Source organism: Pelobates fuscus, chromosome 2 (assembly GCF_036172605.1).
Source record: "Pelobates fuscus isolate aPelFus1 chromosome 2, aPelFus1.pri, whole genome shotgun sequence".
Classification (NCBI taxonomy): Eukaryota; Metazoa; Chordata; class Amphibia; order Anura; family Pelobatidae; genus Pelobates; species Pelobates fuscus.
In genome coordinates, this window is record NC_086318.1 from 321,287,333 (window position 1) to 321,302,787 (window position 15,455).

Here is a 15,455-nt window from a genome sequence, read left to right on the forward strand (position 1 = left end):
TGTGGCAGAAAGTTTTGCAACTATTATGTTTTGGACCTCCTACTTTTGGCCACAGCAGATAGAACTCAACAGTCACTCCTTTTTATGAGAGCAGGAGTTAATGGAATTGTGTTACAAAACTATATAAGGGAAAAAAGCCAATGAAATGCTGTATCCTGCGGTAGCTATTGCCAACTTGTTATTTTGTATGCAAGTAGGCTTGAATATATTGGATGTAATCCTTTGTGGTTGTGTTGCATCAGAGCCATACCACTATTGTGTCACTGTGTGAAATTCCATCTGAAGCTCCATCCACTGAGTTATCTCAAAGACTATCCTACCACTGTCCATTGAGCTATGTCACCAGTTATCATTAATGGACAGTCTAGGCACTTTTCATCTTTTCTAGGCCATTTCATCTCATTGGATTGGTTTTAGTGCATGGCCCCTGGCAGTGTGACACAATGTTTGAGCAATTTAACACTGAATGAGTGTTCCTGGCCACCCAAACTTCTGCCCAGCACTGTATTAAGCGCGACGCTGACAAGGCATTTGCCTTGGATGGCACTTTCAGGGCAAAAAAAGCCACCCTCCAATCGCCCTGGCTGATGCATTTTCAGCCTCTTGTCCTGGGCCCCTCCCGAGGCTGGCATCTGCACATGATGCAGGTGGGCTGCGAGGGAGCGCTGTCCCCTGAGCTCTGCCTGCTCAACTTGCGCCCTGCAGTGATGCAGGAGCCGGAATATGGCGTCACTCAGGCCCCAACATCACTAAGAGGCGCTCAAGAGAGCTGAGCAGGAGGATAACAGCTCCCTGGCAACCCAGTTTCACCATTTGCCTGTCTGCCCCAAGCTGCAGCTAGCCCCACTGGACCCCAGGGAAGAATCAACTCCAGCACTCTGAAAGGTAAGGAGGCTGGATTAATCGAACATTTTAAAAAACAAATTGTGAGTGTGCTAGTGTGTGTGTATGTGTCTGTCTGTCACTGAGAATGTATATGTTTTTGTCAGTGAAAAAACAGAATACACGACTGCTTCTGCGCTCCCCCCCCCCCCCCCCCCCACCAATTCATGCTAGCAATGGAAGGCAGTGATAGGTTTAAAGCGGTCAGCTGACACTCTGAGCTAGTCACAGATGCCCATTGCCGATTGGGATAATGCTTCCTCATTAGCCTGATCAGCAAACAAAGGATGAGCTGCTTATAATGGATGCCCTATACTCCAGCTGAGTATATCCGCTGTAGTTCTCCAAATCCCCAGTGAAACAGTGATTATAGCTCCTAATTCCCCAAACATCAGCATAGACTTGATTAAGGGTAGAAACAAATGTGTTTAATATGGCCAACTGGACCAATTATATACAAAACAACGGTGCAGTAAAATACGTCTAGAACACTCCCACAAATTCCTGTGTCAGAGTGAGTCGGCATAAGAACATAAAATATCAAAATACATAAAAATACATACAAAACCTAAAAAGCATGTGTATTACAGTAATGCTTTGATATGGCTTACGGTAAAACCCCCACACATTATACATCATTAAATAGCCCAGATCTGAGCCCCCAAGTTCTTCAAATAGGGCTGAGAACCATGCAGTGTAGAGGAAATGCCACCGCGTGGAAGTTCTGACCGGCCGCACACATTGTCCTATGCTCAAAACAGTTCCAGGGCGTTTGGTGCTTTTGCTGGTCAACTTCCAGGAGCTCCTGCGGCCGTAATACGGGGTGCTCCGGCTGGCTCCTAGGTAGCGTTTGTTCCCCTTAGTCTCAGGCACCTTCCTTCCAAAATGCGCTATCTTGGTGGATTTCAAAGTTGTTCAAAACCTGGACCAAGTTGTCCGGGAGCTGCACAGTCACCTCATGCTAAAAGCAATTCCGTAACATTCACGGCTAAGTCCCACTGAGGTGACCGGGAACCCACAAAGTCCTCATGACAAATTTAGTTCCATAACATTCACGGCTAAGTACCGCTAAGAACAATTTGTGGGTTTCTTCATGCAAACGGCCACCAGGGAGCTAGTGTTCGGTTCCATTCGAATGACGGGAAAATGCCAAACCAGTGTCACCCAGGGAAAGCTGGTAATGGAGACTGAGGAGATTTAACTCCCGAACAGGATCTTTGTATGTGGCCCATAGTCCATGGGCGGAGGCTAGCTAGCAGGCTCCTCCAGGACTTTGTGACAAACATCCAGGGTAAGGAGTGTTTGTCACACTGCTGTTGGGGATGCTCATTTAGTGTTAATAAACAATTAAAAACAGTTTAACACTGAATGGAAGCATAGTGCCAAGGGTCTCAAGATACTATAACCACTTCAAAGATTTAAAACAGTTACAGTGCCTAATACAATGTCTCTTTACCCTACTCCTGGTCAGTGTGCAGAATATACACACACATGTGATTATATTACATAATATAAAAAACAATAAACATTAACATGCAACAGAAGTAAGTTAAAGTTTCAATATTATTTATAAAATAAAGTCATTACTTCACTCATGTTGAGGATACATGTGAATGCCGGGATTGTTTCACACTCATCCACACATCATCTTATCATTAACAATGGTAACCCAGATGTTTGTGACCTTAGTTTGCCATAATGCTCAGCCAGCGCATGTAGGTTTTTTATGAATAGTTTAAAACAGTAATATAGACGTGATTGCAGATAAGAACCATTTGGCCCATCTAGTTTGCCTAATAGGAATTTAATATAAAACAAAAAGATAAAATGGTGCTCTAAGTACCCCGTTTGAAATTCCCTTTGAATTTACATTAAATTCCCTAGAATTAAACTTTAGTAAATAACCCTGCTAGGCTTTGTAAAAAAATTCTTAATAGATAAACCCTTAATGGGTTAAAAATACACAATTTTTAAAAATAAAAGCAAAGACTGAGGAGTCAGAACTCTTACAAAGTGTGGAAGTGTTTAGGAAGGAAGTTTCAGTTTTTGATAAAAAACTAAATACAGAATGTGTTAAATATGTTGGCATTTTTTAACTGCAGTATATATGTGCCTCAATATGACTCAGGGTTTTGGCAGTTTTTATTTTAGTTTTCTTTCTCTCCGTCCCAATCTTCTTTAATCTAGTATCTCACATCTGCATGGTCTTCTGTGCGTAGGGATGTCTATGACGGCTGTTAGTTAGATTGGGGTACTTTCCATCAGGCTGACTTGCCACTTAAGTGGGTGTACCCTCACCATTTTCTTGCAGGCTTAGCAATTACAGGCAACATTGCACTGCTACCTCCCATAGCTAGGAAGTATACTTTAAACGTGCATATATAGTCTACCTCAGTGGTGGAGAATGTCTGGCCCGCAAAATCATTTGGTATGGCCCTGCCAACGCAACCTCTGGCAGGACTCGAAATTCAACGGCCCTAATGACATTTAAATTATTTTTCCTCTCAGGCTGTGGGTGAGAGTCCGAGAGAATGTACTGCAGAGAGGGAGCTTTCTGTGCCTCTCCTCTCACAGAAGCAGTTCAAACCATCACATTAGGAAGAAGTTAATGAAATGTTTGACCAAATATAGCTAAATTTTAAGATGATAATTTTTTATGGCATGCAATGTTGCTATAAATATACAAATGGCCCTTAGCAGAAAAAAAGGAACCTCAATATTGAGTTACATAGCACTTCTCTTCAAAGATTAAAAAAAACAACATATTTGTCTTATCAACACATCTAGTAGTTTTAGCTGTATGCATAAAATAAATCCATGTGTTAAATTGAAGTAGCAGTTAATAGAGTTAGTATCACACTATAGATGTGCAGTCTGCAATATACGTGATAATGATCCTTTCAGTTTCAGTAGTTTGTGGTTTTATAACATGATTTGACCATATTTAATTGGAAATATGGTGACAAAGTGTCCATTTATCAGTGATAGCAGCAACTTTGCAGTATAATCGAGTGGTTACCGGTTTCATGCAATATGCTACAAAGGAAAAAAAAAAGCGTGTGTATTACAGTAATGCTTTGAGATGGCTTACGGTAAAATCTTTGCTTACATTTTCCTGTGTATTTCAATAAAATCATACGAAATACCATAACAACCCTCACACCACTTGGTGTTGCCACCCTCACGTTCTCCCTATGTATTTATAGTGGAAAAATCTTGAAAATGGTGATCTAAAAGTTTTGTTTTTACAGTTAGATGTGTGAAAAGCACTGAGTGTTTCGGTCTAAGAACCGTCGTACGTAGTTGCTGTGGTTTCTTTGAATACCCAGATGCCTGTCTAATTGCAGAAATAATATATTCATATCTTGGTCACATAAATTTGACTCATCCTGTGTATGTCATGAAATGTAGACATACAAGGTACATGCTATATTTGTCTTACCATTCCTTTTGATGATTGTATTGCTAGTCTCATGGAACATGTTTTGAAGAGTCTACTCTGGAACTGTGTGCAATTTTCTGGAAGATGTCAGTTATGAAAGCAATGATGTGAGTTTCGTGCTATACTGGGAAGTATATGCAATATGTCTTGACAGAATATTATATATTTGGCAGCATTATAATTAAGCATGTTGATATTAAAGGGACACTATAGTCAACAGAACAAGTACAGCTTAATGTACTTGTTCTGGTGTCTACTGTCCCTGCAGGCTTTTTAATGTAAATACTGCCTTTTCAGAGAGTGACAGTAACTCAGACGGCCACTCGAGGTGCTTCCTGGGTCAGTGCTGCACAATATGCATGGAGGCACTGAACATTCCCTGTAGAGATGCATTGATTCAATGCATTTGTACGAGAAGATGCTGATTGCCGAAGTGCGGCGTTTAGCTATGGGAAAGCATTGGATTGGCTGAGATAATCAAGTTTGATGATCTCAGCCAAGGGGGTGGAGTGAAGGCAGAATCAGACGCAAGGAGACCTGAGCGGTGCTGGAAAAGGGTGAGTAGAAAACACCTTTTACCTTGCTGACAGGGGGTTCAGCTACCTAAACAGCTTACTTAGACCTATAGTGTCAGTGCCTGGAGGGGTGGACAGAGATGCCAGTGAAAAACTTTGCATCATTAGCAATGCCAAAAATGAACAGGTCGGAATACATACCAGACAGATGAATAGGTCTGAATGCACAGTCTGAATACACTCCAGACAGATAGCCTCCATACTGGCTCCATGTAGGCATTCTAGTGCCCTCAGCACAGCTCATTGGTGTTCCTGGATGCAGGACACCAGGGAACAAGATCTTGATGGTTGGACGGCACCCCAAATGTGATTTTGCCCACCTAATTCGGGACTGTTGGAAGACTATATTAGATTTTACATATGCACATACAGAAACCTTGAAGGACAAACTGTATGAGGTATGTCTCTTCTTCCATAACTGAAAGGAGTAACATTACATTCTTGTCCATAGGGATAATGGGGACTTACCAAATACTATACGGCAGTTATATGGCTTTTTTGGCATTACTAAGTACTAGTTAGGTTTTGGTTTATTTGTAGCCAATCACAGTGCAGATCCTAATGAATCTCATAGGACACACAACCTGCTGATGACCCAAACTTAGGATGAATTACAATTTGGGAAAAATTGTCTAGTGTCTAGTGTGTACATGTCTAGTGTGTACACAGAACACCTTGTTTTTTCTTTAAGTTGGCTTAAGATATTGTCTGATGGTGTACAACTCTACTACTGCAATAGCAATGACAAGTAAGATTGAATGGATGACGTCGACTGATTGGACATTTACATGACTCAAAAAGTAAATATCAATCTCAACATCAGTTATGACCACACATAATTTTCATACAATGTTATCGAAATGACACAAAATGAAAACTGTATTCACTTTTGCTATACAAAATTCAAGACACAAATTACTTAATCATACGATTGATTTTACCTGGTTTGAGAGAACTATTTTTTTGTTTAAAATATCCTATTCATTTATCTGTTGAACTTGTGAAGCCCAGATGACATCAGACTCTGTTATCTAACTTATCATCTTTGAAATGTTACAGGTTACCAAAGCCTTACTTTTTTAAAACATATATTTGAGAATAATAAAACAAAAAGAATCCCTCAGATAAGGTTAATGAGGTCGCTATTCTTTTATGTAACTCATGCCCATTATATGTACTTAACCCACAGGGTAGATACATCACTAGGATGAATCCACAGGATGATACATCACTCTTACATGTCATATTGGCCCCTCTAGGTATGCATTTACATAAGCCCCCAAAAAATGACAACAAGTGCAAACAATATAAATTGGCGCTAAACTGTAGGTGTGTCCAAACCCCACTGTGAAATCAATCACCTAATTTCACCACAAAACTAGTAGACAAAGAATACATACAGTGGTGGCGCACTCTGTGAAATAACCCTCACACAAAATACACAGTAAGTGAGTTCACAAGTAAAAAGAGATACAGTTGCAAGAAAAAGTATGTGAACCCTTTGGAATGATGTGGATTTCTGCACAAATTGGTCATAAAATGTGATCTGATCATCATCTAAGTCACAACAATAGACAATCACAGTCTGCTTAAACTAATAACACACAAAGAATGAAATGTTGCCATGTTTTTATTGAACACACCATGTAAACATTCACAGTGCAGGTGGAAAAATTATGTGAACCCATAGACTAATGACATCTCCAAGAGCTAATTGTAGTGAGATGTCAGCCAACTGGGGTCCAATCAATGAGAAGAGATTGGAGGTATTGGTTACAGCTGCCCTGCCCTATAAAAACACACACACCAGTTCTGATTTTGCTTTTCACAAGAAGCATTACCTGATGTAAATGATGCATTGCACAAAAGAGCTCTCAGAAGACCTACGATTAAGAATTGTTGACTTGCATAAAGCTGGAAAGGGTTATAAAAGTATCTCCAAAATCCTTGCTGTTCATCAGTCCATGGTAAGACAAATTGTCTATAAATGGAGAAAGTTCAGCACTGCTGCTACTCTCCCTAGGAGTGGCCGTCCTGTAAAGATGACTGCAAGAGCACAGCGCAGACTGCTCAATGAGGTGAAGAAGAATCCTAGAGTGTCAGCTAAAGACTTACAAAAGTTACTGGTAAATGCTAACATCCCTGTTAGCGAATCTACAATACGTAAAATACTAAACAAGAATGGATTTCATGGGAGGATACCACAGAGGAAGCCACTGCTGTCCAAACAAAACATTACTGCACGTTTACAGTTTGCACAAGAGCACCTGGATGTTCCACAGCAGTACTGGCAAAATATTCTGTGGACAGATGAAACCAAAGTTGAGTTGTTTGGAAGAAACACACAACACTAAGTTCGGCGAAAAAAAGGCACAGCACACCAACATCAAAACCTCATCCCAACTGTGAAGTATGGTGGTAGGGGCATCATGGTTTGGGGCTGCTTTGCTGCATCAGGGCCTGGACGGATTCCTATCATCGAAAGGAAAAATTAATTCCCAAGTTTATCAAGACATTTTGCAGGAGAACTTAAGGCCATCTGTCTACCAGCTGAAGCTCAACAGAAGATGGGTGTTGCAACAGGACAATGACCCAAAGCATAGAAGTAAATCAACAACAAAATGACTTAAACAGAAAAAAATACGCCTTCAGAAGTGGCCCAGTCAGAGTCCTGACCTCAACCCGATTGAGATGCTGTGGCATGACCTCAAGAAAGCGATTCACACCAGACATCCCAAGAACATTGCTGAACTGAAACAGTTCTGTAAAGAGGAATGGTCAAGAATTACTTCTGACCGTTGTACACGTCTGATCTGCAACTACAGGAAAAGTTTGGTTGAAGTTATTGCTGCCAAAGGAGGTTCAACCAGTTATTAAATCCACGGGTTCACATACTTTTTCCACCTGCACTGTGAATGTTTACATGGTGTGTTCAATAAAAACATGGCAACATTTCATTCTTTGTGTGTTATTAGTTTAAGCAGACTGTGATTGTCTATTGTTGTGACTTAGATGATGATCAGATCACATTTTTTTTTTTTTTTTTATAAATTCTTTATTTTGAAAAGATTTTGTTATTTTTTGGGGGAAGGGGTACAGAAAAGAGGTGTGGGATAAGGGTTAGTTTCATGTTGAACATGTTTCATAACATAAATACATAATGGTTATTGCATTCACATACACTGTAGGTACATTCTTGTTTGTTTTTGTTCTCTTTTTTTTTTTTCTTGGGGGGGGTTAGGAGGGGGGGTACAGAAAAGAATTGGGGTCGGGAGAGGGTTACAATACATCAACGTTGCGGAACAGAGTTGGTTATATCACTGTCGCATAACAATAATTACATTAGTCTTAACATTAAGAAGGAAGTTATGGTCCCTTGAGAAGCATGGGGGGGAAGATTACTGGGTGGTAGTCTGTGTACAAGGTCATACATGTTATGAGCGGGTGTGGTAATTGGGTGGTTCCCGTGTGCCCCTTGGGATTGGGGCTAGTCTGTGTCTTGGGGTTGCCTTTGTGTTGTACGTCTGGTCCTAGTGTGTTGTTCTCGTGAGTCATAGTCTCCGTCCTGTTATATTTGGGTTAGGGGCCATAAGAGTCCAATTTTGGGAGGAGAGGTGATGACTTTTGAGAATGTTTGGTGGGCGTTGATCGTCCTATGGATTGGGTAGGTGTCGTCTATGAGGGTTATCAGCTGTATCTGAGATTCGTTTGTGGGTAAGGGGGGTGTATTAGGTTGTGAAGGGAGGTGGGGGATAGGCAGGGTGGAGGGGAAGTGGAAGGAGGGTCTACGGGTGTGGAGTTATTGGGGGGTTAGTATCGTTCTGGTTAGCCATGGGTCCCATATTTTGTGGTATGAGTTTGTGGTGTCGTGGACCAGGGCTGACAGTTTGTCCATCTCCATGGTTTCTGTTATTTTGTGTAGTACTTCAGATACTGTCGGGACAGCGTTGCTTCCCCAGTGTCTGGCTATGGTTCTCCGGGTGGCCAGCGCGATCCGGGCCGTCATTTTGTTTTGGGCCCTGGTAAGGGTCTCGTGGGGTTTAGACAAGAGCCAGAGCCAGGGGTCTAGTGGGAGATTGCTGTGTAGTGCCCCGTTTACCATGTGTGTTATGTCCTGCCATAGTTGGGCGATGTATGGACAGTTCCACCATAGGTGGATGTAGGTGCCTTGGTCGTTGCATCCCTTCCAGCAGCGGTCTGAGGGTGCTATGCGCATTTGTTTCAGTCTTAGTGGGGTGATGTACCAGCGGAGCATGGTTTTGTATGCTTGTTCTTTGTGTGTTACGCAAATGGAGATTGCTGCTGTGGCTTCCCAAATGTCTTGCCAGTCTGACGGGTCAGTGATGGGGCCTATATCCCGTTCCCATGCCTTCGTGTAAGATAATGCTTCAGTGGATTGGGTATGGTGTAGGATGCCGTATATGGTAGATATTTGGCCTTTTTGCATTGGGGTGTTCATGCACATTTTCTCGAAGGTGGTGAGCGTGGTAGTCGCTGTTTGTTGGTTATGTGGTTGGGTGAGGAAGCTCCGTATTTGCAGGAATCTAAAGTGGTCGAAGGTTGTGTAAGGGGTGTTGTTAGGTAGTTGTGTGAAGGGTAGAAGTTGTTGTCCCCGGAAAAATTGATGGAATCGTACCAGATTATTATCTTCGTATCTCGCGAAGTGTTGGGGTGTCATCCCGGGTTGGAATTGTTTGTTTCTGAGGATTGGCGTTAGGGGGGATGGTGTGTTGATAATGTCGTGTTTGCGAGTCACTTTGTCCCATAGTTGGATTGAGTGGATAAGTGCTGGTGTTGTGGGGGGTATCTGTGGTCTGTCTTGTCTTGGTAACCAAAGGTACAAGGAGGGGAAGTCCCGTCCAGACAGATTGTGTTCGATGTCAACCCATAATTTGAGTCCTGTTGGTGCATGCAGGTTTTGGATCTGCGCTAATTGGGCCACTTGATGGTAGTCCCATAGATTTGGTAGTCCCAGGCCCCCTCTCTTATGTGGTATGTAGAGTGTCGAGCGTTTAATTCTGGCCTTTTTCCCTGCCCAAATGAATTTGTCTATTCTGGATTGTAGTGTTTTGAAATCTGTTTTGGATATCGGGATTGGCAGGGCTTGAAATAGGTAGAGGAACCGCGGTAGGAGGTTCATCTTAACCGAGGCTAGGCGCCCCAGCCACGATATGGTTAGGTTTTGCCATTTATCTAGGTCTTGGTTCGCTCTTTCTAGTAGTGGGGGGTAGTTTAGTTGGTACGTGAGTTGTAGGTCTCCCGGTATGTGTGTCCCTAAGTATTTTATGCTCTGTGTCTCGTAGCGGAAAGGGTAGTTTGTTTTGAGTGCGTTTATGTCGTCTTCGGGGATGTGGAGTGGTAGTGCTTCGGTCTTGTTTATGTTTAATTTGTATCCCGATATTTTAGCATAATCTTCTAGAAGGGTTATGAGTGGGGGCAGGGAGGTCGTAGGGTTCGTTAGCGTCAGTAAAAGGTCGTCTGCGTATGCCGAGATTTTATATTCCTCTCCGCGGATCCGGATGCCGGAGATGATGTCGGTATGGCGTATTTTCTGTAGGAGGGGTTCTAAAGATAGGGCAAAAAGAAGGGGGGAGAGGGGGCATCCCTGTCGTGTGCCATAATAGATTGTAAAGGAAGGTGGGTGGGTGTTCGGGATGAGGAGGCTCGCTGTGGGGTGGGAGTATAGATTTTGTACGGTTTCTACAAAGATTTCGGGAAAGCCCATTCTTTCAAGGGTTGTAAATAGGTATGGCCATAGTATTCGGTCGAATGCCTTTTCGGCGTCTAGGGAGAGGAGGAGGGTCGGTTGTCGTCGGTGGTTCACTGTCCAGATTAGATCGTATGTTCTCCTGGTGTTATCGCATGCTTGTCGATGTGGGATGAATCCGACCTGGTCTGGGTGGATTAGTTTGGGGAGGATAAGGTGGAGGCGATTGGCTAAGATTTTGGTGAATAGCTTAATGTCGGTGTTGAGCAGCGATATCGGTCTATAGTGGCCTGGGTCTGTGTGTGATGTATGGGGTTTGGGGAGCAGGCATATGTTGGCTTTTATCATGTCTGTGGGCGGGACCTCCCCATCCATGAGTGACGTGAATAAGTGTAGGAGGTGTGGTAGGAGCAACGACGAGAAGGTTTTGTAGTATAGTCCAGAGAAACCGTCTGGTCCTGGGCATTTGTTGGGCTTTAGTGTTTTCATGGCTTGGGCTATCTCCTCGAGTGTGATAGGTGAGCGCAGTGTTTGTTTCCCAGCTTCCGTGAGGTTGGGCATAGGGATGTTGTCTAGGAAGGCCTGTATGTTATTTCGTGTTTGGGAGGGGTTGTTTCGTGATTCGGGGTCGTGATCATATAATGAGGCATAGTAATCATGGAAGACCTTTGCGATTTGGTTCGGAAGGGTGTGTTTCTGTCCGTCCGGTGTTGATATGTGTGGGATATGTTTGTTGCGTGTCCGCTTACGGAGTCTGTGGGCTAGGAGTGTGTCTGCCTTGTTCGATTTTTCTTAGAACATCTGTCTAGTCCATTGGAGGGCTTTTTTGGAATCCTGTGCCATGAATGTCTGTATTTCCCGTCTATGCACCTGGATTTGGGGCACGAGGTCAGGTGTAGGGTTTGTTTTATGTTGGTGTTCCAGTGTTCTTAGGGCTGATAGGTGCGTTTCTAGTGTTTGTAGCTGCTGTTTTTTATGTGCCGAGGCTGCCGCTATCAGTTTGCCCCGTATGACCGCTTTATGGGCTGCCCACAGGGTGCATGCTGAGGTAACGGAGCCTTTGTTGATGTCAAAGTAGTCCGCTATGTCGGTTTGGATTTTATTTTTGATAGATGTGTTGTGTAGGTGGGTTGGGTTAAGTCTCCAGGACCAATTCCTGGTCGTGTGTGGTAGGGTGAAGGAGAGGAGTATATCCTAGTGGTCAGACCATGTGATTGATCCTATGTTTGCTTTTGTGATGTGCGGGAGTAAGGAGGGGGAAGTGAGGAACATGTCTATACGGGAATAAGAAGAGTGTGGGTTTGAGTAGAATGTGTAGTCTGTTTCAGTGGGGTGGAGTATCCTCCAGGTGTCTACTAGATGTGTGCGGGAGACAAAGGCTTGGAGTGATTTGTCATTCCGTGTGGGAGGCAGGGGTTTTGCTTGTCGTGTCTTTGTTCGTCGTCTGTCCAATTCGGGTGCCAGTGTGGCGTTGTAGTCTCCCCCTATTATGAGGTGGTGGGAGGAGAAGAGACGGAGGTGCGTCTGGAATGTGTTCCAGAAGTGTGTGTCGGGGTGGGTGGGGGCATAGATTGAGGAGAAAGCGTATTTGTGGGGCCCTATTTGTCCCGCCACTGTTATATATCTCCCTTGGGGGTCCGTTACTGTGCGTGTGAAGGTGATGGGGCAGGTCTTGCGTGCTAGAATGGCTACTCCGTCCCTTTTCCCCTGTGGTGAGCTAGCTAAGTAGCACTCCCTGTAGTGTCTGCTCAGGAGAGGGAAGGCTCTTGTCTGTTCATAGTGGGTTTCTTGGAGTAGGATTAGATCGGCTTTGGTGCGGTTGGCCCACCGGAGAAATCGGTGCCGTTTAGCTGGGTTATTCAGACCTTTACAGTTGATAGATATACATGTGAAGTGAGAGGGTTTAATGTTGCCCTTATCCCCTGTTCCCGAAGTGGGGTGTGTGTGCGGTTGTGAAGGCATCTCCAGTTCCTCTCTAGGGGGTTCGTGTGGCAAGATGGGGGTCAAGGGTATAGTATGGGGATTGAGGGGGCAGGGGGTTAGGGGGAGGGGCTAGGAGGGTAGGGGGGAATAGGAGTGTGGGTGTCGGGTGCTAACCTGGTCTTATGGTCGTGTTGCCAGGTCGTCCTGGGGGATCAGAGTGTCCGCGTGAGTCTGGTGGGGTCAATCCGTCGGTGGGTCGAGGAGGTGAGTAGGTGGTCGTACGTCTGTGTTGGCAGCTTCGACTCACGGTCTGCCTGCTCGGCCACGCTACATTCTGTAACCGGCAGGAGGGGAGCGCTTCCCCTCCTGCCGGTCACCCTGTAATTGCGGCCGGGGCTGGTGCACACTAGGCGGTCCCGGTGGGCCAGTCCGGCCCTGTGTGATGTCATTTCCGGTCCAGCGGTTGTATATCCCCTCTATAAACAGATTAATCACATACATAATGTACTATATGGTCAGCACAACAAACTCTTTACTATAACAACATAAAACTATAAATATAAAAAGAAAATATCACATAAAAAGTATTTAAATGTAATTCTGGATCTCAAAATCTACATTGAGCCCTAAAGGGGACAATGTTTCCATATATTTTGGGTCACCATTTATTTCTAATGTTATTTCTAATGTTTCTTATGTGCTCACTTATTCTTGTTTTGAGGCCTCTAGTTGTTCTCCCTATATATTGGAGGCCACATTCACATGTGAGAAGATATATTACATTCTTGGTGGCACAAAAAATAAAAGTAATAAATCTTGTATTTCTTCCCAGTGGTGTTAGAAATAAAGTTTTCTGTTTAAAAAATAAATAAAAATAAAATTATAGTAGTTTCCTAAATTTTGAAACTAATGATTTGGTCAGATTCTATCAGTTCTTCTCTGAACATCAACTACTGCCCTTCCCCAAACTCTCTCAACAATCAGTCTCCCTAACCTCATTTGATCATTTTAGAAACATACAAACTTTCTGTATACTCCATCTAACCTTCAAGCAGGTACAGACAAATTAACCTCCATCGAGTGGTCTTGTGTACAATCTACCACCCAAAATAATAAAATCTCTCAATTATATTTGTCTCTTGCTGCCTATCCTCCAAGAGGTTTATTGGCCTATGTGTCGGCTTGAAAGATGGACTTAAGACTATCCACAGACTCTACAGATTGGGTAGAAGCTATATCTTGTATTACTATCTGTGTTAACCATAAAGAACAAGCCTACAAGACTATTTCACTGGTATCTGAGTTTGATTTGTCTCTTTAAAATGGTCGCATGACAACAGATTTATGCTGCAAACAATGGGGAGCTATAGATACTTTTCTACATCTATAATTAGAATGCTTGCCCATTTGTAGATTACTGCACAGAGTAGAACACCTCATATTCAGATTGTTAGACACTGAAGCACCACTTGACCCCTGGGTATGGCTTTATCAAAACCCTGTGACTCCTTCACAAGAGCTAACAAAAAAAAAAAAAAATGGCACTTTCCACTAGTATGGCAATAGCAGTGGTGTGGGGGGACACTTAAAATACCTACTTTGCCTACAGTTCTCCAAAAGATAGGGAAGGAGGCTAAGATAGATAATCTCACAGCTCTGGTGCATGATACAATTAAACAATACCAATATCTTATGACCCTTGGCTTTAAAATTCTCAACCTATACACTCTGTCACTTGAAAAATATTTGGATGATCTTTCTGACGCTCCTCCGCATTTGCTTTGACGGCCTCGTGCAGCAGCTGTCACGGGTTTTGGTGAATTTAAAACAAACACAGGCCTTCATTTTCTCAATGAGTTTCTAGCAGACAAAAGCTACTTTGAGAGACCAGTGAACAAAGTATGTACCCACCCAGGCTGAAATTGATATTTGAGGCTATGTCTAGTGCTCCCTCTGCTGACCTATGCCATCCTTTGAGATGGTACAACCATATCAAATCATATGAGAAGCAAGCAACCAGCCTTCCTTGAGTGAAGAAACCACTGGGAAAATATGGCCCAGTGAACACTGAAGACAACAGACAGTGCAGCTAAAGAAACTAAAGAGGATAATAATAATTTGTTTGGCTCAGATGATGAAGAGGAAAGGGAAGAAGCAAAAAGAGTCAGACAAGAGCGTCTGGCACAATATGCATTCAAAGAAATCTAAAAACAGCAGCACTTATTGCCAAATCATCCCTTTCTACTTGATGTGAAACCATGGGATGAAGAAACAGACATGGCAAAACTAGAGGAGTGTGTTTGCAGTATTCAGATGGACGTGTGGGAAGCATCCAAACTTGTCCCTGTTGACTATGGTATTAAAACGCTGAAGATCACATGTGTGGTGGAAGATGATAAAGTTGGCACAGATCTTCTGGAGGAAAAAAATCACAGCATTTGAAGACTATGTACATACAAGGGATGTTGCAGTTTTCAACAAGATATAAAGCCAGTCTACTGCACTTCACCCTTAGCACTTGAATAAACCACTTGCCTGCAAAGAAAAAAGAAAACCTTGTAGATGACCAGAAAAAAGTATAATGCCACTCTTTACACTCTTTCACCTCCAACTGTTCTTAATTTTGATTGAAAGGTTCTCTACTATTTCTTTCATCTATTTTCAAATCCTCTTTCTTTTCTGGTCCTTTTCTTTTCTGATCGATTCTAGTTTTTATCGAGCTAGTAGTTAACAGTTTTAGTCCCACTACCACAGTGGGAATGGACATGAGCTTTTGTTCCTAGGGTAAAGGGATATATCCCATATGTGCGTATACAGTTCCAATCTGCCAATTAAGGTAACATCCTGAATTAAAATTTTGCTCTCAATGAAGCTTTGCTTCCCGATATACAGTTATGCTTCTATTGCTCCCTTCTGGGACGTGTTG

The 15,455-nt window shown here is 43.0% G+C and overlaps 1 pseudogene; it reads left to right on the forward strand.

Annotated features, from left to right (window-relative positions):
- Window positions 1–15,049, forward strand: part of LOC134586324 (elongation factor 1-beta-like) — a 49,946-nt pseudogene extending 34,897 nt beyond the window's left edge.
- The last annotated feature ends 406 nt before the right edge of the window (window positions 15,050–15,455 follow it).